General features: G+C 47.5%; 1 long non-coding RNA gene across 1 annotated transcript; it reads left to right on the top strand.

The window, feature by feature from the left end:
- The first annotated feature begins 4,232 nt into the window (after positions 1 to 4,232).
- On the top strand, positions 4,233 to 22,689 carry LOC140407155 (uncharacterized). The gene is made up of 3 exons (XR_011939493.1): positions 4,233 to 4,341; positions 20,984 to 21,151; positions 21,332 to 22,689. It is a non-coding gene; the product is annotated as an uncharacterized lncRNA (long non-coding RNA).
- Positions 22,690 to 23,397: the final 708 nt, after the last annotated feature.

Raw genomic sequence — 23,397 nt, 5'->3', positions numbered from 1 at the left:
TGTTCAGCAGGTCGTGACTTGTGTGGGTTGTAGCAGGACGTCTAACTTCTTTTACAGGGCGACTTAGATTGAGGAATGAGTCTGGGGAGGGGGGCTTTGTAAACACTTTCCAGTCTCCAGGTTCTTAAAAGGCAAAGATGACACATCCTCTTGGTGTAGCTGCTTGTTTCTTTGGGTCCCTTCTGGCTGCTGTCTCTTTGGATGCCTTCTGCAGACCTTCCAAGACTTTTTCTGACTCTTGGAGTAATAAAGGATTTCAGCATCCGAGGCCAACTTCAGTCATCAACAGCCATTGGACATCCAGATGGTGGTTTTTCAAACTTATTTTGTGGATAACATTTCTCTTCAGGTTTGTTTTGGTGAAGCATTGATGAGATTTCTGAAAAGTTTATTGACTTTAATTTTTGAATATATCACTGAGACGAGAATCATAGAAACATAGAATCACTACAATACGGAAGGAGAACATTCAGTCCATCAAGTCTGCACCGTCCCTCCAAAAGAGTACTTTACCCAGGCACACTGCGCCAACCTCGCCCACCCCACCCCACCCCCGTAACCTAACCTGCACATCCCTGGACACGAAGGAGAAATTTAGCACGGCCAATCCACTCAACCTGCAGATATTTCGGTGCGGAAGGAAACGGGAGCACCCGGAGGAAACATGGGGAGAACGTGCAGTCAAACATATGTAAATCCCACAGGTGACACCTGTCTTGGAATAATCATTGGGGCAGCACGGTAGCACAAGTGGTTAGCACAGTTGCTTCACAGCGCCAGGGTCTCAGGTTCGATTCCCCGCTGGGTCACTGTCGGTGCGGAGTCTGCACGTTCTCCCCGTGTCTGCGTGGGTTTCCTCCGGGTGCTCCGGTTTCCTCCCACAGTCCAAAGACGTGCAGGTTAGGTGGATTGGCCATGCTAAATTGCCCTTCATGTCCACAAAGGGGAGGAGGGATTATTGGGTTACGGGGTTAGGGTGGAAGTGACGGCTTAAATGGGTCGGTGCAGACTCGATGGGCCGAATGGCCTCTTTCTGCACTGTATATTCTATGTTCTATGATAGGTGGATGCCCCTCATCCGCGATAATTCACTTAGAATTTTCCAGAAGCTTGAGATAGTCTGTATTCAATAAGCAAACGTCACCTGACCCTTGGCAGCCATTTAGCCACCTTGTGAGGGATCAATTGAAAATGCACATGACAGTTCCAGAAGCTTCCACAGGAACACAGCCTATGTTTGAAGTTATGAATAGTCCATGCTTTGACTGGGCAGAACACCAGGACCCTTTGGTTCAGGGATACATTTGCTGACGAATAACATTGCAGTCCCAGCATCCTCTCTTGCTCTTTAATGTCAAGATTGCTGCATTAAGTGCCTTAGGAGGAGGGTTTCCCGCTGTGTTGCGACACAGCACCATCTCACAGACGGTGCAGCAAGAAAGGGTAAAGCCATTTCAGGTGTGAGCTGACCATTACTGTCCCTGCATGGTGCAGCTATATTCCACATGGTACCTGCAGGAACCTTCAGATGGCGGAGCTCAGCGTCTGCCCACCTGCCGAAGCAGACCCTGAAAGGGCAGGTTGCTGTAGTAGCTGGCCCTTTAAGGGGCGTACATTGGGAGAGCCATGTGACCCCATCACCCAATGGGAATCAAGCGCAGGGATGTTGGTGCAGAGTGTGGGCTTTTGCGGCCAGAGTAGATCTGGGAGCTCGTGTTGATAACATCGTGAAAGACTCGGTGTAAATACCGCGTGAAAAGAAGCTTCAACCCATGGTGTCTGCGTCAATCAAAACTGACCACCTAACTATTCTAACCCCTTTGTCCAGCACTTAACCCATAGACTTGTTGCCTTGGGATTGCAAGTGCACATCTAAATACTTCTTAAACATTGTCAGAGTCTCTTCCTCCACCACCCTTTCAGGCAGCGAGTTCCAGACCCCCAACACCATCTGGGTGAAAACGTTCCCCCGCACAGCCCCTCTACACCTCCTGCCTCTCACCTTAAATCTCTGCCCCCACATCATTGATCCCTCCACCAAAGGCAAAGGTTTCTTTCTATCTACTCTATCTATACCCCTCATAATGTTATACATCTCAATCATGTCCCCCCTCAGTCTCCTCTACTCCAAGGAAATCAAACCGATTCTACCCAATCTCTCTTCTAGGCTAAAACTCTCCAGCCCAGGCAACAGCCTGGCAAATCTCCTCTGCAGCCTTTCCAGTGTTATCGCATCCCTCCTATAATGTGGATTCCAGAACTGCACACAATGTGGCCTCACTAACGTTCCAGCATAGCCGTCCTGCCTATGCCTCAGCTAACAAAAGCAAGTATACCGCATGCCTTCTTAACCACAGTATCCACCTGCTCTGCTACCTGAAGGGACTGGTGTACATGCACACCAAGGTCCCTCTGATCCTCGGTGCTTCCCAGGGCCCTGTCGTTTATCATGTATCACCTTGCCTTGTTTGTCCTGCCCAAGTGCATCACCTCACACTTATCCAGATTGAATTCCATTTGCCACTGACCAGCCCATCTGACCCGCCGTCGATATCCCCCTGTAATGCAAGGCTCCCCTCCTCACTATTTACCACCCACCAATTTTCATTTCATCTGCAAAGTTACCGATCAACCCTTCCACGATGAAGTCTAAAACATTTATATATAAACTGCAAACAGCAAGGGTCCCTGTGGGACCCCACTGGACACAGGCTTCCAGTCAGAATAAAATACTGGCTGGTGGTTGCCAATCCTTCCTTTACTACAGTTACCATATTCATTTCCAGATCGGACTGCCAGGCCCTGTGGAAACAGCTCTCTCAGGATGGCCAAACAAACAACACCAGCTTCATGCATTGCCGTCTAATGAATGACACACCGCGATTGAGTGAAATACCAACAGTAACTTTCAAAAGTCTTGTGGGGCAGTGGATAGCTTCCCTACTTCTGGGTGCGGAGCTCTGGGTTCAAGTCCAACTTCAGGACTTGATGGTCAGGGAGATGCCTTCACAATGTGGCCAAACAGGTGGATTGTCCACCTGTAAATCCTTCCGATATGCCTCTTGGCAGGAGCGAAAGAGCGGGAGGGTTCCCTGGTCAGCTAGATTGGAGAAGGCAACAGCAAACCACCACAGCACTTTGTCTAGCATCATCATGGAGCAATTCAACGGACGTCCATGATTGGCAACGCCCATTTCAGAGCATGGTACAGGAATGAGGAGGAGGATCTTTCAAAGGGGTGGGGCGGGATTCTCTGGCCTCCTTACCGCGTGTTCCCCGGCAGCGGGACGCGGAGCGGGTGATGGGATTCTCTCGTCGCTGGTGTCGATGGGAATTCCCATTGAAGCCGCTCAAGCCTCCGGCAAACCCACGGGTGGCGTTGCGTGCCAGCGGGACCAGAGATTCCCGCCGCCGGTGAACAGTCAGAGAATTCCGGCCCGGAATTGGAGAAATATTGAAGTGGAAAGATTTGCGAGGGTATGCAAAATGAGCAGGGGGGCAATCAGACAGTTCTTTGAAATATCCTCGATAAGCACAATCGGCTAAATGACCTCCCGCTGCACTGTATCCTCCCGCTGCACTGTATCCTCCCGCTGCACTGTATCCTCCCGCTGCACTGTATCCTCCCGCTGCACTGTATCATCCCGCTGCACTGTATCCTCCCACTGCACTGTATCCTCCCGCTGCACTGTATCATCCTACCAGTGCGGGGTATGGTGAAGAGGATCAAATAATTCTGGAAAATAATTCTGCTCAGGCACCAACCTCTCTCATACAGGTCACGTTGAGCTCTCTATCTCCAGCCTCTATAGTTGAAGAAAGCTCTTGCTGTATGATTCACCCAGTGCTACCTCTTCAGGCTGTGTAAATGGGTGGTTGTTTATGTGATAATGTTGGCAAGACGTGAAGTGAGTAATGAGGGTGCTGGCTTCATCTGCACCCAGGTTTGGGGATGATACCGACTGAAACAGAGGAAAAACCCTATGTTAAAAAGGTAGTCCTTTAACTATTATTTTCACAGGAATACAAAAAGTGCCGTCATATTGTGTTGAGTGTATGTCAGCGTGAGAGGGAATGAGTGACTTTAGAAAAAAACATTTGGACATGGATAATATTAACCTTGAAGAAAAGCTCCTAGTTCACCCACTGCCCCACCTCCCTAATGCTTCCCATAGCAACAGTTTCCATAGTTACCCCTCAAAAACACTCAAACATTGAACAGATCTTCAGTGGTGTGCAACCTTGTCCGACGAGGAGGCGAATAATATTAAGATCTTGAATATCTCAAGAACACATACTGTCACATCCAAGTTTGAACCTTGCAATCACCCAAGTGTGCAAGTAAGTTAGATGAGCATCATGAAACCAAACTTTGCTGGAGGACTTTCGGGGACACCTTTAAACATGGAAATGTACAAGACTGCCAGGTTTTTTCACAAGTGGAAAGTGCGCAATGTTGAATTCTGCATGTGTCAAGAAGTGAAAGAGGTGTAGCGATGGGATCTTTGCGTGCATTATCATTGTGTGGCAGGTTGATTAGAAACGCTTCTGTGTGGAGCTCATACATTAGCTTGTTATTTGCCTGGGAAAGTGACCAGACCTGACACGTTTGCTTGTTGTGTTCCTGCCTCCATGTACATGGTCGGGTGCGATTAGCATTCATAACGGGCGGCACCTCTTCTTAGACAGTCCTCTCCTGTACGGGGGGGGCGGTTCTGGAGCAGCAAGCAACATTAACATTTATGGCCCACTGCTTGAAGCGGTACTTCTAGTTCTAATTCATTAAAGGGTAGATTAGGCCCTTGGTTCAGCTCTGTCGCTGATTCACTTTAATATTTACTGCCTATAATCTCTTTAATTATGCAGCAAGTGAACCTTTCTTTCAACAAATGGTGTGGTCCATTAAATTGTTATTCTCCGAGTAGGAAGGCATTCCGCCCCATAACTGTGCCAGGTTCCATTGCTTGTCTCAGGTTGTACAGAGAGATTGCTTTGCTCATGTAAACAGTCTAGACCAATAGCAATCATAGAACCCCTGCAGTGCAGAAGGAGGCCAATTGGCCCATTAAGTCTGCACCTACCCTCTGAAAGAGCGCCCTACCGAGGCCCAATCCCCCGCCCTATCCCAGTAACCCCACCTAACCTTTTGGACGCTAAGGCACTATTTAGCGTGGCCAATCCACCTAACCTGCGCATCTTTGGACTGTGGGAGGAAACCGGAGCACCCGGAGGAAACCCACGCAGGCACGGGGAGAAAGTGAAAACTCCTCGCAGCCAGTCACCCGAGGCCGGAATCGAACCTGGGTCCCTCGCGCTGTGAGGCAGCAGTGCTGATCACTGGGCTGCCCATGGTTTAAGGGGTGATTCTAATTCAGATCAATGTGGATGCATCAGTGGTAACTTTAACCAGTGAACGCGGGTTGGTTTGCGTTGGGATGTAAAAATGTTGGAAACCTCTATCCCAAATCCAAACAGCCTTGAACCTGCCAACGTTCGGTTTTAACATAGGTGGGCTTCCAACCCGCACTCAGGAGACAGGTTTCTCATTTAAATAATTTAATAAAGTCGCATGCATCATTTTCACCTCACCTCCAGCTTTAACATTGGATGCTTGGCTTCCCAGGCTTCAGGACGAGGCATGGAAGGGAGAAGTACTTTTCCAGCACCTGCTTGTGGGCCAAGAGAGTCGGAGTGTACCCCTCAGCCCACCATGCAAATCTATTTGCTACTCCACTTTATTGTATCCCATTCCCAATTATTGAAATGCCACCAGTTATAGAACTCCTTTTCACAATCGGATCACCCCTGCAATCACCCCCCCCCCTCCACCCCGGATCCCCCGAACTCTGATTGCAACTTCGACCCAATGCCCCATGATCACCTCCCAGCTATGCAAACAAAGCTTTATTTTTTTAAAAAAAATTTTAGAGTACCAAATTCATTATTTTTTCCAATTAAGAGGCAATTTAGTGCGGCCAATCCACCTAGCTTGCACATCTTTTGGGTTAGAACATAGAACATAGAACATAGAAAATACAGCACAGAACAGGCCCTTCGGCCCACGATGTTGTGCCGAACCTTTGTCCTAGATTAATCATAGATTATCATTGAATTTACAGTGCAGAAGGAGGCCATTCGGCCCTTTGAGTCTGCACCAGCTCTTGGAAAGAGCACCCTACCCAAACTCAACACCTCCACCCAACACCAAGGGCAATTTGACATTAAGGGCAATTTATCATTAGCCAATTCACCCAACCCGCACATCTTTGGACTGTGGGAGGAAACCGGAGCACCCGGAGGAAACCCACGCAGACACGGGGAGAATGTGCAAACTCTACACGGAGAGTGACCCAGAGCCGGGATCGAACCTGGGACCTCGGCGCCGTGAGGCTGCAGTGCTAACCCCTGCGCCACCGTGCTGCCCTGCAAATAAAGCTTTCTAATTGGCCTCACGATTTCTACCCGAGGAACAGGAAACCTCTCTTCTCCTGGGTGGCCACCTCTTTGTTGCTCAACAGGGAGCCTAGCCTGTCAATCAGATTGGCTCCCAGGCAGGAACCCTGTCAAAAAAATAACCACACATATTATGGGTGGGGGTAAGACTCCACAGTGTTCCCCACCTGAACTCCCAGCCTCTTCCTTTCAAAATCCCATCCAAATAATTATCAGGGCCATTGCCTCTGCCGTGTATGTGAACCTCTTTTGGCTGTACAATGAGAGTAAAATAGGGGTTATTGTGGCTAAAGGCTGACACAGGTGCCCAGTGGATGCTGTGCTCATAAGACACAGAACAAACAGTGCAGAAGGAGGCCATTCAGCCCATCGAGTCTGCACCGTCCCACTTAAGCCCTCACTCCCACCCTATCCCCATAACCCACTTACCCCTCCTAACCTTTTTGGACAATAAGGGCAATTTATCATGGCCAATCCACCTAACCTGCACGTCTTTGGACTGTGGGAGGAAACCGGAGCACCCGGAGGAAACCCACACAGACACGGGGAGAACGTGCAGACTCCGCACAGACAGTGACCCAGCGGGGAATCGAACCTGGGGCCCTGGCGCTGTGAAGCCACAGTGCTATCCACTTGTGCTACCGTGCTGCCCTGCTTGCAAAGGGGGGGGGGGTTCCCTTAGGCAAATATGGTTCTAATCGCTGATGCCACAATATTCCACTTGCCAGGAAGTCCTAAACCGGGCAGCAGCTGAACTCCAGAGGTGGGATGGGAATAGCTGCCCCTTGACGTCAGGGCGGCATGTGACCCCAGTGTGGCATCAAGGAGCTCGAGCAAAACTGGAGTCAACGGGAAGCAGGATGGGAAATGTCGGTTGGAGTCACACCTGGCGCAAAGGAAGATGGTTGTGGTTGTAGGAGGCAAATCATCTCTGCCCCAGGACATCGCTGTGGAAGTTCCTCCGCAAGGGAGTGAGTCTCCAGAACCCTCCTCCTGAAAAGGCAGTGGAAGCAGAGTCTTCAGATATTTTGAAAGCAGATTCTTGATTAATGGGGGGGAGGGTGGGGGTGGGAGGGGAGGGGGTGAATGGTTATCAGGGGTAGGCGGGAATGTGAGGTTAAGGTTACAAACAGATCAGCCATGATTTTATTGAATAACGGAGCAGGTTCGAAGGGCCGAATGGCCTCTTTCTGCTTAGAATTCAAATGTATGTTCGTATTTACTTTTGTGAGGGCCACGAAGAGTCCAGCACGAGTTTATAGAGTCAAACAGAAAGTAATTTATTTACAATGATCCAGCGGTTCCTGACCGGTTCCCTCTCCCCAGCTGATACCACACTAGCCAGCTCTATTTATACAACTGCAACTACTGATTGCCCCACCCCCTCCCTCATTGGGGGAACTCATATTCCCCAAGAACCCTGGGATAACCAATTGTCCCCAGCAAATAGGACCCGGACAGGTTCTAACATTTACATATGTTTGTATGAATGTAGTGACTTGCCCCAATCATCTTCAGCTGCTTCATCAATAACCTACCCTCCATTGAAAGGTCAGAAACAGGAATGTTTGCTAATGATTGCTCAGTGTGCTTGTTTCCACTTGAAACCCTGCAGTTAACGAATCAGACGGTTATGTCCCGCATGCAGAATCACCCTCACCCACTCTCACCCACTCTCACCCTCAACCACCCTCATTCTCACCCATTCTCACCCTTGCCTACTCTCACCCACACCCACACTGTGAGCCACATCCACACTCTCACCCACCCCCACTCACACTCCTCTGGGGCCCTCGCTGCCCTGGCTCCTCTCGAGTCCTGGCCGGACCCACCCTGGAGGAGTGCCAGGGGTTTGGGAACCGCTGCTGTAAGTAAATCATTGGGTGGGAAGCTTGTATAACTGCAGCAGATTCCTGGACTCCTCCAGGGGTTCCACGGTTTCTTTGTTTCTCCCGCTCTTGGCACTTTGCTCAATCCTAGTGACTTTAACAATCCTCATGGTAGATTTACCTCAAGTATTGTGTGGAAAAACTGGGGGATTTTCAGCTGGCTCAACTTTTCAGGCCATGCTCACCATACCCCCCTCGCAGATCCTCCCCCCCACCCCCCCCCCCCCCCAGAAACTGATAACCATTTAGAACCCTTCAGGTAAGGTCCCAGCACTATTGTGTCTGTAAAACACATCTCTTGCTCAGAATTGTCCATCGCCTCTTCTTTTCTTCCTCCCCCTCCCTCCTTGACTGCTTTCCCCCCGTTCTCCTGCCTCCCTGTTTTTTTTTTTCTTTCTCTTGCTCTCTCTGCCTCTCCTTGTTGCTTCTGTTCAATATCATCCACGGCGGCACGGAACCGGGAGAAAGGTTTTTGCCAAATATAACTGGTGAATACTGAAAGTAGAAAATAGCCAATTGGCAAGAAGGAAGCATAACGGGAATTGGAAAGGGCAGCACAGTGGGTTAGCCCTGCTGCCTCACGGCGCCGAGGTCCCAGGTTCGATCCCGGCTCTGGGTCACTGTCCGTGTGGAGTTTGCACATTCTCCCCGTGTCTGCGTGGGTTTCGCCCCCACAACCCAAAGATGTGCAGGGTAGGTGGATTGCTGATGCTAAATTGCCCCTGAATTGGAAAAGATTAATTGGGTACTCTAAATTTATAAAATAAAATAAATTTTAAAAATTTAAAATAAATTAATGAAGGGAACTGGAAAGTCCCAGGCAAGCGACCATTCAGAAGCGATGACAGTAGAAAGGTTTTGATTTATTCTCCTTACTATTTACACCTCCCCGAAGGGTCTCCCACTCCCAGCCCACACCTGGGTGTTGTGTTAAGCTTCTTCACGTAGCATAAGCTGCTTCCTTGATGTATACTCTGACAAAGGAAGGTTCAGACTTGGAGATAGGTTTAACACATTTATTGAACAGTTAACAATTCTCCTACTTGAGTTTGACTCTCCTGCTGATCTTGCTATGGTAACTCAATCTAACTAACCAGTCTGCTCTAATCCATGCGGTGGGTGTGATGCTTCCTGATCTGCCCTTGTCTCCCGGAGTGTCGCCTATGGAAAGAGAAAGAGCATGTGTGCCCTGTCCTTTTATATGGGTCGCCACCTTGTGGTAGTGTCACCTCTGGGTGTCTTGACTGCCCATTGGTCGTAACCAACACGGTTGCGATTGGTACAACGCAGTTTTATTCCTTTAAACTATTTATATAACAAACTTGATACTCAGCACATGGTGAGTGTGTGAGTGTCTGGCTTTGAGGTCCTTGCCCTGTGCCGTCTCCTGATGGACTGCCCAGGAAGTGTTGTGTTTCTTGTTTTGTACTGTGTATGCTCTTGTCTGTGATTGGCTGTTGCGTTACGTGTGTTAATTGGTCCGTTGCTCTGTCTATCATTATGTATGTGTGTACGTGCTGTGATGTTCACTTGAATATCATGACATCCCCCCTTTTTTACAAGATTATGTGCCTACGTGGTTATAAATAGAAATGTGTACTGAGTGCAGCTAAATGTGTGTGTGTGTAATATTTACAGCATGTACATGGGGCTTAACTATATACAAGGGGCGATGTCGGGTGTGACATACTAATGAGGTTGTACCATAACAAAAAAGAAAACCGTGGAAATGTGGAACGATAAAACGAATGCCTGTAACGAGAAGAACATAGACATGTTAAAACAGTGGTTGCATGAGTTCAACATGTAAACAGTCTCATAAGTCCAGTCTAGTAGGTGGGCGGCGAATTCGGGTTGACTGTCAGGGTGGCACACCATTCATCACCCGGATTGATTGTGTTGACCCGGTTCCCATCAATGACCGCAACCCGGAAGGCGTCTTAGTCATCTGTGTCATCGGTTTGGATGTCGTAATGTGGAGGCTGAATGGTCCGCACGTTCCTGCGAGGTTGTCAGAGATGCGGAAGATCAACAGGTTGAGCCGCTCGACAGTAGGCAGCGTAGTGGCCCACCTTGCCACAGCGTAGGCATTGTCGGGTTTTTGCAGGACATCGCCCTTTTAAATGTGCAGCTCCACAGTTGCTGCACGTCGTGACGTCATGGCGTTCGTTACTCCACTGCGCATGCGCAGTTCGGTCTTGCGTCGAGCGCGCCTGCGCATCACGTCCCTCAGTATTGCCGTAGGTTTTGGCGTGCACAAGCGCGGGAGGCCTCGAAAAGCGCGTCAAACGGCCGCCCTCGTCCGGGCCGTGGGCCGGGAGAAACTCGATCGCCTGGACCCGTTCGGCCTCGTGGGGCACCTGGCTCGCCGATCCGGTCGCGTAGGACCCCCTCCGCGCCGATTCGGTCACCTAAAATTGGGCATAGCGGCTAGTCGCCTTCTCGTGCAGGACACAGGCTTCAACTGCAGATGCTAAGATCAGGCCTTTTATTTTTAGAAGCTGCTGGCGTAGGCTGCCAGAGGCAACCCCAAAAACGATCTGGTCCCGGATCATGGACTCTGAGGTGGTGACGTAACCGCAGGACTGCGCGAGTATGCGGAGATGTGTCAGGAAGGACTGAAAGAGCTCATCCTTACCTTGCAGGCGCTGCTGGAAGACATACCTCTCAAAGCTCTCGTTGACCTCAACGTTGAAGTGTTGGTCGAGCTTGAGGAGGACCGTGTCATATTTAGATTTGTCCTCGCCTTCCGCGAACACCAGGGAGTTGTATACATGGATGGCGTGCTGACCTGCGGTGGTGAGGAGGATGGCGATCTTCCTTTTGTCCGAGGTGCCCTGTTTTTCGTTGGCTTCCATAAAGAGTTCGAAGCGCTGCTTGAACAGCGTCCAATTAATGCCAAGGTTCCCAGCGACTTGCAACGGCTGCGGTGTGTTGACGGTGTCCATGGCGCAGGATGGCAGATTTGTGGGTAGGTTTTGATTCACTTCTGGTACCATGAAGTGTTGGGTGCTCTGAGATACAGACGAACCAACACGGTTGCGATTGGTACAACGCAGTTTTATTCCTTTAAACTATTTATATAACAAACTTGGTACTCAGCACGTGGTGACTGTCTGAGTGTCTGGCTTGGAGGTCATTGCCCTGTGCCGTCTCCTGATGGACTGCCCAGGAAGTGTTGTGTTTCTTGTTCTGTACTGTGTATGCTCTTGTCTGTGATTGGCTGTCGTGTTATGTGTGCTAATTGGTCCGTTGCTCTGTCTATCATTATGTATGTGTGTATGTGCTGTGATGTTCATGACACATTCATCTTTCAATTCCAACAAAGATTGAGAGGATTCCTGCGGGAGGGTCAGAATGGACATGCTGTGGTTAGTATTTACATGCGGCACTCAGAGATCTTAATGGCTGTTGTGAGGCTGAAACTCCCTGCGATCTTTACTGCCATGAGCTTCAATGTGTACATTGAGAAATAATTTGTGATGATGGAATTGTGATTTCCGATGCTCCTCTCCAGTTCAATTGGAAGTGACTCGCAGGGGGTCTTTTCCGCACATACCTCGGAATCTGAATGTGATGAATGGGGAACTATGCATTGGGTGCCCGCCCACTAGCTTCGTTGTTATGCTGGAGAGTTGCAGGCAGCAAGGATATTCGGTTTGATCTTCCCATCTGCGTCAGGAATGCAATTTGGACCATTTTCTGACTTTGCAATCTAAAACCCATTACATGCTCCCACTCCCCATGGTAGTTACATCTCTGTGAGACATTGGTGGGCAAGGTTCGTGTCAACCAACTCCCTCAGCAGCTCCAGGGCAATGAAGGAGTCGTGCAGGTGCTAAGGCGGCTGGTTAGAAAGCCCACCTCAGTCCTCTAATATAGCAACACAGTCCTCTACTTGGTTGTTAGGCTCCAGAGCCCTCACATCTTCATGCCACACCCTCCCTCACCCCATGTCCCCTTGTATCACTTACTTACATCCTCCGCACCCCCTTGCCTTACCACACGCCTTCCATTACCCCCATGCCTCATTCATGCCCCAAGCATCCTCCATTCCCATTCTTCAAGTAGCGACTATGAACAGAACCAACGCAACATTGGCAAGTCTGGCAAGCCCTTGAAATGCTCCTGAAACTGACCCAATTAGCAAAGGGGCTTTGAAACCCCTCCTTTGTAAAATAACTGCTAATCTTACAATCTCATAGGCAAGAGTATTATGTGCAGGCGCATACCAGACCCGCATGAAATCACACGAGACGATATTATCGTGCACTTTGCGTGATATTTCGGTCGACTGGTGGGCGCGAGATTCAAAGCCTGCCTGCTGACAATCAAGGAGCCAATTTAAATGATTTACATTGAATTTTACATTGCCTATATGCTTTAGGGACTGGCAGGCAAGGCAGCCTTTTAATCTGTAAACTCAACCCAGGACAGGATGTCCCCTGTGGGGACACAGTGGAAGTGCCAGCCTGCACCCTCCTGTTTCTCTCTGCTGCCCTCTTCCTGCCCTCCACGGCAGCACTCAGTCTTTTCCAGTGCTAGTTGACCACTAATTGGTCATCCAGTGTCAGACTGCGCTCAATGGCAGATCACGGCCGGGAGCATGTTTCGCACCTGTCAAGTGCCCATGTCTGAAGGACAAAATCTCAGACTAGAAAGAAGCACCAATCAACGATGGTCTTTCCTCGTATCGATACGGAAAGCTTTAATCCTTTTGACCTTTTCCAAATAATCAAACAGGCATTGCAATGTTATTATAGAAAGAAAAACTTATTACAACCCTGTAAAGCTATCAAGAAGTCAAGTCTAGAACTTTCCTTCAAGCTATGCAAACCTGGTGAGCTGAGTCCAGTAGCCACTTTCGGAGTTCAACCAAACATTCATAATCATGCCATCCGAAAATAAAGATGTCTGGCCATCTGTTCAAACTGCTTCTGTTAATAAAGTTGCCAGGTGGCCTCATTATGAATGTTTGGCTGAACTTCAAGAGTGGATAATGGACTCAGCTCAGCAGGAGTCTGCTTACACGGCTTGAAGGGGAGTGCTAGCTTTATTTGACTTACAGTTTTACCACGTTATAAGTTGTTATTCTTTATTTGATGTGCCTGTCAATGCTTGATTCGTAATTTGGATTAGATTAAGCGATGTTAAGAGGATCAAAGCATTTGCCATTAATACAATGAACAGCTGTGGTTGATTGATCTCACCACAGCTGTAGAAACATAATTAGCAGAACCAGCTCCCTACCTGATTCAGGCAAGAGTATTGGGCACTTGTTTGAAGGATAGCCTGAAAGCTAACTCTGCTGGACTGCCTAATTCCCCTCTCCTTGTCCAACTGCTGGCCACTCATTTTCAGGCAAGAACAGGGAGTCACCAACTGAAAGCCTCCTCTGGCGATATAACACAATTCATAAATGTTTCTGTAATCCAAAGTGACAAACACACGTGCACGAGAGTCCACAAAACAGGGAAAATAAATTTACGTAAAGAAAAATTAGGAAGCAAGTGTTGACCGGAAAAATTGTTCGATAGGTCTCCAGCAAATTGGTGGGTGGAATTTTGCCCCCTCGTCCATGGCGAGGTGGGTAGCAGGGGGCATTTAATCATTTGTCTGACAGGTCGGGACATGGCTACTGTCGCGCCTCCACCCCAATTGTGTCTCTGGTAGGAAAGCCTGTAGAAAGCCCACTCACCTCTCCGCCAACTCAGGCCTTTAAGTGGGCACTTAATGTCCACTTAAAGCCCCATCTTGCTACCGCTGATATTAACCCAGAAGCAGGCAGGATGCCCACCATGCAGCAAGCAGGACAAACAAACACATGCAGAGTTGGTTACAAGCTCCCGTGGGAAGGCACTCTCACGTTCCATGGCACTCAATGTCTAAGCAAGGGACCCGACATCAGGAAGGAAGGAAGATCCAGTCCCCGTACTTGCGTCCAAACCCAAAGAACAATCCAGCACAGGAACAGGCCCTTCGGCCCTCCAAGCCTGTACCGGTCATGATACCAACCTTTGCCAAAACCCTCAGCACTTCCTTGTGCTGCATCCCTCTAAAAGAACAAAGAGATGTGGGGGGATGTGTTAGGAGGATGTGGGGGGATCTTATTGAAACTTACAGGATACTGCGAGGCCTGGATAGAGTGGACGTGGAGAGGATGTTTCCACTTGTAGGAAAAACTAGAACCAGAGGACACCATCTCAGACTAAAGGGACGATCCTTTAAAACTGAGATGAGGAGGAACCTTTTCAGCCAGAGGGTGGTGAATCTGTGGAACACTTTGCCGCAGAAGGCTGTGGAGGCCAAATCACTGAGCATCTTTAAGACAGAGATAGATAGGTTCTTGATTAATAAGGGGATCAGGGGTTATGGGGAGAAGGCAGGAGAATGGGGATTAGAAAAGTATCAGCCATGATTGAATGGCGGAGCAGACTCGATGGGCCGAGTGGCCTAATTCTGCTCCTATGTCTTATGGTCTTTGATAATTTCAACAAAAGTACCCAAGGCATTTGCAATGTTATTGCACATGAACAAAATGGGCAAGAGTAAATGGCCCATCTTGTACTTACGTTCTGTTGGGTGAAGGGGGGCTGGCCACTGGCACCATTTGCATTGACACAGAATTTGCATTATTCAAAATATATCTGAAACCAAATTTTAATCAGAACTAACTGCATCTCACAGCTGTGCAAAGCAAAAAGATGAGACTTGTAGCCCACTGTTATTTCACTAAAGAGACTATTTAGCATCATTCATATTGCAATTCCTGATTTGGACCATATCCCAGATCCTGCTGTTGGTGCAGCTGCACAAAAGAAATGTGGATTGACAGCGTCAGCCTCTGGTGATTGAGTCAAAGTTTGATTTTATTGAACTCAACATCTGAAGGCAGAATATGAGGTGGAGTGCATTAATATATTCAAAACAGCATCGACACACGTTCTATTAAAACAGAGTGTGTATTAATGTTCTGTAAAGACAATTTACATACTACACAACACAAAATATGGGCAGCACGGTAGCCTTGTGGATAGCACAATTGCTTCACAGCTCCTGGGCCCCAGGTTCGATTCCGGCTTGGGTCACTGTCTGTGTGGAGTCTGCACATCCTCCCCGTGCGTGCGTGGGTTTCCTCCGGGTGCTCCGGTTTCCTACCACAGTCCAAAGATGTGCAGGTTAGGTGGATTGGCCACGCTAAATTGCCCTTCGTGTCCAAAATTGCCCTTAGTGTTGGGTGGGGTTACTGGGTTATGGGGATAGGGTGGAGTTGTTGACCTTGGGTAGGATGCTCTTTCCAAGGGCCAGTGCAGACTCGATGGGCCGAATGGCCTCCTTCTGCACTGTAAATTCTATGATTCTATGTAATAAGATTTTTCCACTGGGTGAAATACAGCAACGGTGCAACACAAGGAGTAACATTTTCTTTTTGTCATAGAAAATGATAACCTTGTAGAATCTTCCTTTTTAAATATATGTTAGCTTTCAAGAAATAGATTCTTGATGCAGGGGCCTGCAGCCCACAAAGTACAGTAATTCACACGAGAGTTCTGCCCATATCCAACGACCTGTTCAAACCTAGATTATAGATCAGCTCAAAGTATCACACTGCCTCCGAGTCCTGCAGGAGAGCAGAGATCTGGCTTGCTCTGAAGACAGAATCAATAAGTCAGCATTGAGGAGGCATATGTGAGATAGACTGCGAGAAATAATTTCGGCTGAAATTACCAACAACAAAAAAGGACTGGAAATAGTAAGTCGGTATCTCTGGAGAAATGATTTCCTCGGGATTAGAAGATATTATGGATGAACAGCACTTTTTTTTAAAAATGAGATTAACCTGTGCGGTGCTTCGTGTCATTACACAATAGTTATGCTAAGCCTACAGAAGACCCTGATTGGGCAACCTGATCACATGAGATATCAGTACAATAGGTACTGCAATGGCAATAGTCCCTATAACTAATTTTTGATAAACAACAGCACCCTTGGTTTATTGTTTCTGTTCATACAAAAGGTGAGGGTTTATTGAAAAAGTTGTTCTTTTATATGTGCCTATGTGATTGATCCATGTTAAACAGTTGCTAGTGTATCCAATTTCTGACCTTTAATCTCTTACAAGGGACAGAATGGAATGAGGGAAGAAAGGGAGGGAGCAGACAGGCAACAAAGGACTAAACTTCACCAAGCTACAGCACCAGCTTCAGATGCAGAATAGAGTTTTATAGGTCTAGATCCAAGATAATTATAGAGTTCATAGAATCACAGAGTGCAGAAGGAGGCCATTTGGCCCATCGAGTCCACACCGGCCCTCTGAAAGAACTCCCTACCCAGGCCAACACTCCCGCTCGATCCCCACAACCCCACCTGACCGGCATATCTTTGGAATGTGGGAGGAAGCTGGAGCACCCAGCAGAGGAAACCCACGCAGACTCCACGAGGAGAAGATGCAAACTCCACTCAGGTAGTCACCCGTGGCCAGAATCAAACCCGGGTCCCTGGTGCTGTAAGGCAGCAGTGCTAACCACTGTGCTGCTCTGAAGTTGCCATGCATTGATCAGGAACGTAGCAGTACTTTGTGATTTAAAATGATTAAACCTGAAGCAGCAGAACTAATGTTGCAAGAGTTCCATTAAAAAAAAAATTAGTGTAGCCAATTCATTTTATCCAATTAAGGGGCAATTTATCGTGGCCAATCCACCTAGCCTGCACATCCTTGGGTTGTGGGGGTGAAACCCACGCAAACACTGGGAGAATGTGCAAACTCCACACAGAGTGACCCAGAGCCGGGATCGAACCTAGGACCTCGGCGCCGTGAGACCGCAATGCTAACCACTCCGCCACCGTGCTACCCTGCAGGAGTTCCATTTTAACCCAGTCTGTCAGCAATCTGTTACCAGCACAAGTTTACCTACCAGAACTAAAAGAGGGTTTTAGTGAGATAATGTGATTCAGAGACTTCCCTGCTACAGTCATTGCATTGTTACCCAGCCTCCTTCCATTTGTAACATGAATCACTTCCGTCTTCCCACAATAGCAATTAGAGGGAGGTCTTGTGATCGAGTCGGTACAGCCCCTGCCTCTGAGCACGACATACTGAGCTAGAAACTCTGGTTTCAAGCCCCAATCCAGGGCTTGTGTGTCACATTGTCTGTGATGTGTTTCAACGGTTTGACAATCAGCCTGATAATTCTCCCCCACTATTCCTCAAAGGGAAAACAGAATGTGTGAAGATAATTAACAACTGCAATTGAAATACCGATTTAACCCTCCACCACTCACTCCAACGTGGTAGAATACAGCATTGACAGCAAAATAGAATACGTATGATTCAATTCTTACCGATTTATATCCAAAATGTGAATATCCTTTAATGATACTGATATGGCTTAACTTTGAAATCTTATTCAGGATTTAGCCATACGCTTTAAATGTGCAAATACAGGATATATTTCACAATTAAAACTGAATCTTAGACTGGCCTGTATTGAAAACTGGAAGTTTGGATGCAACTTATTTAAATGCTCGACAGTAATTTCTACCAACTCTTGTAACCAACTCATCAGAAGCATTGGACTCAGTTAATTCAATGTTGCTTGACCTCCTGAATACAATATGGTCTGCCCTCGGTACAAATGCTCTCAGAAGACATTCAATTAGGGTGATCCTGATCCAAAGTGAATGTGATCTCCACAGGCCTGCGGTGTAAACAAGATTCAGACAATCTTTGCCTCTCAAAATTAACCTGTTGCTACTTTTAGAATTGATGCCTGTTTATAACAATCGAGCTTCCGAAAGCAAAATGTTGCATTTGCGATCTCAATGCACACTAGGGCGGCACGGTGGCACAGTGGTTAGCACTGTTGCTTCACAGCGCCAGGGTCCCGGGTTCGATTCCTGGTTTGGGTCACTGTCTGTGCGAAGTCTGCACGTTCTCCCTATATCTGCGTGGGGTTCTTCCGGGTGCTCCGGTTTCCTCCCACAAGTATTGAAAGACGTGCTGTTAGGTGAATTGGACATTCTGAATTCTCCCTCAGTGTACCCGAACTAGCGCCGGAGTGTGGCGACTAGGGGATTTTCACAGTAACTTCACCGCAGTGTTAATGTAAGCCTACGTGTGACAACAATAAAGATTAATATTATTTGTCAATTTTCAGCAAGTGATCCAGATGAGTAATAATGAGGAAAGCAGGTTTTTTTTGTAGCTAGAGAATATGTGGCAAATATTTCAGTCTGATACCAATTAAACGTGGCCAATTGTTCATTTCTCCTCAGCATATAATGCTTTAATTTAAGATCAATGCTATTGGGTAAAAGTCTGAACAATTAGTTGATTTAACTGTCCTGTCTCAACAACTAAACACAGTTTGAATAAGAATCTTCTTTAATCTTCTTGATATCATGTTTACTCAAATATATTCTAATTAATGTACAATCCAATGAAACTGATTGATATCAGGGATATTTTTGAATCTCCATGCCATTTGTTGTTTAAGATGCTTCCCAGCCCCAATCATGTTGCCATGTCAGAGGCAGCTCCTTTACCATCCCACATGTATTCCTCTTTAACGCCACAAAAGCTATTCATCATTTTTTTCATGTTTTCTCATTGCGCATTTTCCAACTGTCTGTTCCTGTTTGCAGTGTTAGATTGTGCACTTGAAATGCTGCCCGGCATCCCACTGCCCTATCATCTGTCACTTCCCACGGGGTTGAAATCTGCCCGCTCTCTTGCTGCGCAGACCTGGACAATTTGCGATCTGATTGAGTGCACCGCCCGCCCACACAACCCTCACTTTCAGCCCATATCGACCCCTTAAACATTTCTGACTGAACAAAAATTAATTGGTTCAATAACAATAATTCGGTAATTATATTGTCATTCAGAGGCTCATTTGCCACACACTGTTTTATTTCTGAATGTTAGCCAGCATTTGAACAATTTAAAAAAAAGTATCAAACAAACTTTCTGAATCAGTGCATTTCTGGGAGAAGTGGTCCTTCAGTGCTTCACTTCCAGCTCTGAGTCACTGCTTTCCTACGAGCAGGTTTTTTATTGTTCGTTCTGGTGGATTTCCAGCAGTTGATGCTGATAGTGTGATGAATTTCATTCTTCGATTGGTTTTCACTGCAGTTAATCTGTTGCATTGTATTTTGTGTTTACATCTCAACATCTCAGCTCCAGGATATCACTGCAGGAGTTCCTCAGGGTAGTGTCCTCGGCCCCACCATCATCAGTTGCTTCATCAATGGCCCCCCTTCCATCATAAGGTCAGAAGTGGGGATGTTTGTGGATGACTGCACAATGTTCAGCACCATTCATGACTCCTTGGATAATGAAGCAGACCATGTCCAAATGCAACAAGACCTGGTCAATATCTAGGCTTGGGCCGACACAGAACATACAGTGCAGAAGGAGGCCATTTGGCCCATCGAGTCTGCACCGACCCACTTAAGCCCTCACTTCCACCCTATCCCCGTAACCCCAACTAACCTTTTTGGTCACTAAGGGCAATTTATCATGGCCAATCCACCTAACCTGCACGTCTTTGGACTGTGGGAGGAAACCGGAGCACCCGGAGGAAACCCACGCACACACGGGGAAAGCGTGCAGACTCCGCACAGACAGTGACCCAAGCCGGGAATCGAACCTGGGACCCTGACGCTGTGAAGCCGCAGTGCTATCCACTTGTGCTACCGTGCTGCTCCAAGTGACATGTGGCAAGTTACATTCGTGCCACACAAGTGCCAGGCAAGAGAGGAACTAACCACCACCCATTGACATTCAATGGCATCACCATCGCTAAATCCCCCACAATCAACATCCTGGGGGTTACCATTGATCAGAAACTGAACTGGACTAGCCACATTAATACTGTGGCTACCAGGGCAGGTCAAAGGCTAGAAATCCTACGGCAAGTAACCCAACATCCTGACCCCCCCCATAGCCTGTCCACCATCTACAAGGCACAAGTCAGGAGTGTAATGGAATACTCTCCACTTGCCTGGATGACTCCAGCTCCAACAATACTCAAGAAGCTCAACACTATCCAGGACAAAGCAGCCCCGCTTGAATGCTCCCCCTTCCACAAACATTCAACCCCTCCACCACCGACAAACAGTGACAACACCATGTACCATCTACAAGATGCACAGCACCAAGGTTCCTTAAGCAACACCTTCCAAACCCACGACCACTACCATCTAGAAGGACAAGAGCAGCAAATACCTGGGAACACCACCAACTGGTTCTCCTCCAAGTGGAAATATTGTTGCTGGGGAAAGAAAATCCTGGAACTCTCTCCCTAACAGCATAGTGGGTGTACCTACACCTGAAGGACTGCAGCGGTTCAAGAAGGCAGCTCACCATCACCTTCTGAAGGGCAACTAGGGATGGGCAATAAATGCTGGCCTAACCAGCGACGCCCACATCCCATAAATTATTATTTTTTAAAAATCTTGTTTTGTTCTGTATTGTGGCACAATTATGGCTTTGTCAAAAGTCTTCAAACTTCATTCGGAACAAGAAAGTGTTTACTAATAAACAGTAACTGGGCACAGGAGGTATGCAGTGCAGGATTGCCATGGAGTAGCACAGAGCTGCCACTCCAGCCCATACATGTTTATTTCATGTCTTCCAGATGAATTCTGCCCAAGAGAGGACTCCACCCTCTAGAATGATCACTCACCCTTGGTTACCATTGGTCCCTCAAGTCAGGCGATTCTTTTCGCCTGTAATGTCTTAAAGAAACAGACAACCACAAACACTACAAGTTTAATGATTGTTCAGTGTCCATATGATCTGGGTGGTGAGTGTTACTTTTTTCTGTATTCACAAAGTCTTATTAAGGCATTATTTCTCGTTGATTGACTTTTGTAAAGAATGTGTGACTTCTGAGAATCTGTAGATTCCATTGTCATTTAGAAATGGAGATGAATCAGAAACCTTTCCATCTTTAACATCCTTTTTGCTTATTTTCCTGGACTAGTTCAATCATAGAATCCCTACAGTGCGAAAGGAGGCCATTCAGCCCATCGAGTCTGCACCGTACCCTTCAGAGGAGCACCCCACCCACACCCAGGCTCGATACCCGTAACCTGCACATCTTCGGACTGTGGGAGGAAACCGGAGGACCCGGAGGAAACCTACGCAGACACGGGGAGAACATGCAGACTCCGCACAGTGACCCAAGGCTGGAATCGAACCCAGGACCCTGCCGCTGAGAGGCAGCAGTGCTAACCACTGTGACACCCATCTTCAGTTCCTTCCAAATAGTTTCAGATAATTTGAGCAAACCGAGCATTTGTTTTTTTTTTAAATTTAGATTACCCAATTATTTTATCTAATTAAGGGACAATTTAGTGTGGCCAATCCACCTACTCTGCACATTCTTGGGTTGTGGGGGCGAAACCCACGCAGACACGGGGAGAATGAGCAAACTCCACACGGACAGTGACCCAGAGCCGGGATCGAACCTGGGACCTCGGCGCCGTGAAGCAGCTGTGCTAACCACTAGGCCACCGTGCTGCCCTAACCGAGCATTTGTTCATGGGAAGTTTGACTTTAACCCGGACTGCACGGCAGTTCCATGTGTGGTTTACCTCACTCTAACAGTCAGCCTCTGAAATCAGAAGTTGGTGCACACATCCTGACTGCTGTGTTTTGTTCTTTTGATTATGCTTTTGACTATCTGTTCTGGATTAAGAAAAGTGACAGCGAGAAGTGGTGAATTCCCAAAGCTGTTCAAATCCTTTAACTTCTGAACTATGGCTGGTTAACTTGTATAGATTTTACCTGGTGGTACTTGCAGATGTAAATGTCATTCGATTTTCCCAGACACGTGTATTGTGCCAGGCACGTCACGACTATTTCAGGGAAACTAGAGCAGTGGTCTGGATTTGGATGTACTTTTGACTGATGCTAATCAACCCCAGTCTGTGTGTAACAAGGTGGAATTCAATGGGTCAAATTTTACCTAATTGGACCCATTTGCAGCAGGGCGGCCGGTACTGGCAAACTATTTGCAATGCACTGTGGTTCTTTAACTCAGCGACGTCATTGTAATGATATGTAGACAGACATGTAACTAAAGGATTAATCACAAAACCTAGCTGTGGCACTACCACTAGAGGGCATTACTAGCTCCATTATATAACTGAGTTCCCAGAAGCCCCAGCTCTTTCAGCTCTTTTTCCATGCAAGAGTTACCAGATAGCAGCAGTGTAACAGAGTGAGGTCACAGCCTAGCCATCAGCTGTAGTTCAGATACAGTTTGTACAGTTAGTTATCCTGACTTTATTGCAAGAGTTAGTTCAGTGGAGTGTCAAACTCATTTATTAGTTTTATCGTTACTTAATAAATTCTTTCAGTTTACTTCAAAGACTCGCGTGTTCTTCAACATCACCTACAGGTCGTAACAACATTTATTACTTTAAACCCAGCAATATAACATGGCACCTGGAGTGGCAATATAATATAACAGTCATCAGCATCCTGCTGCTGGGTTCTCAGTCAACGCAGGGTGGTTGGGTTGACAAAAATAGGTTGATTCTCCACTTGCCCCACATTCTGGGTTTGAGATCGCAAATGCATTCTGGCCTCAAGGTTCTGCAGGACCTGAGGGATTGAAATGAAGCAATGTGACCAGTCTCTCAGCCCAAGCAGGCAAGTGGCTGAGGAAGAGACCTGGAGATAGTGCCCCCAAGACGTTCAGTGAGCTCTGGAGGGCGGGAAAGGTGAACATCTCCAGTTGTCGAGACCCGCACTCTGACATTCTCAGCATTGGGATTCCTAAGACCTACACATCTTACAACTCCACTCATTCCCCTCTGCAGTCACCTCCTTCAATTCCCATCTGGACAACCAATACTCACATTAATCTTATTGCCATCTCACACCCATCTCTCACAATCACCGCCCATAACGCTGTCCTTTCCCCATCTCCAATTGATCCATTTTCCACACCCGGAATTCTCGGCTTTCTCCCTTTGAAGGAGAAACGAGCGTAGAACCGCAGGAGGGAGGTAGCAAACCCGGGTGGAAAGGCTCCAGTGA

This window comes from Scyliorhinus torazame, unplaced genomic scaffold (assembly GCF_047496885.1).
Source record: "Scyliorhinus torazame isolate Kashiwa2021f unplaced genomic scaffold, sScyTor2.1 scaffold_1221, whole genome shotgun sequence".
NCBI lineage: Eukaryota > Metazoa > Chordata > Chondrichthyes > Carcharhiniformes > Scyliorhinidae > Scyliorhinus > Scyliorhinus torazame.
The sequence above is the reverse complement of the archived record's forward strand: the minus strand, read 5'-3'. Positions and strand labels throughout refer to the sequence as shown.